The sequence below is a fragment of the Meleagris gallopavo genome, chromosome 12 (assembly GCF_000146605.3).
Source record: "Meleagris gallopavo isolate NT-WF06-2002-E0010 breed Aviagen turkey brand Nicholas breeding stock chromosome 12, Turkey_5.1, whole genome shotgun sequence".
Taxonomy (NCBI): domain Eukaryota; kingdom Metazoa; phylum Chordata; class Aves; order Galliformes; family Phasianidae; genus Meleagris; species Meleagris gallopavo.
The window spans coordinates 3,206,269-3,206,682 of record NC_015022.2 but is presented as its reverse complement, the minus strand read 5'-3'; the positions used below and the strand labels follow the sequence as shown (position 1 = coordinate 3,206,682).

Genomic DNA, 414 nt, shown 5'->3' with positions numbered 1-414 from the left:
GGAGGGGGAAGTTTGTGGTTTTTTGTTTTGTTTTGTTTTTTTGTTTTGCAGGAACTGTGAACATGTAGGAAATTTAGGAAGTAACAGTACCATTCAATGTGACTTATATTTGTCAAACTTTGACTGAGACCGCAGCATCAGTGACATTATGTACTTGTGTTTGCAGACTTCATTTGTCAGTGTGACTAACTTTAAAGAATATATTCATTACTTGTGCTGTAAACTGTGCCTTAATTTTAGAGATTTTTTTAGATAGAAAAAAGTTAAACTAACACGTGTAATTTTTTCCCGTAAATCTTAAATTTTCACTTATGGAAAGAAGAACAATTGTAGAAATGGTAATAGTTCACTGCAACAATCACAAATCTAACTGGCTCTGCCAATGTTATCTTCAAAGGCAAGTTGGAATTTACT

General features: G+C 32.6%; 1 protein-coding gene across 1 annotated transcript in view; it reads left to right on the top strand.

Moving 5' to 3' along the window:
* The window catches only part of LOC100547334 (protein unc-13 homolog C-like), a 47,448-nt gene that overhangs the window by 330 nt on the left and 46,704 nt on the right, over nt 1–414 (top strand). The window lies entirely within an intron of this gene.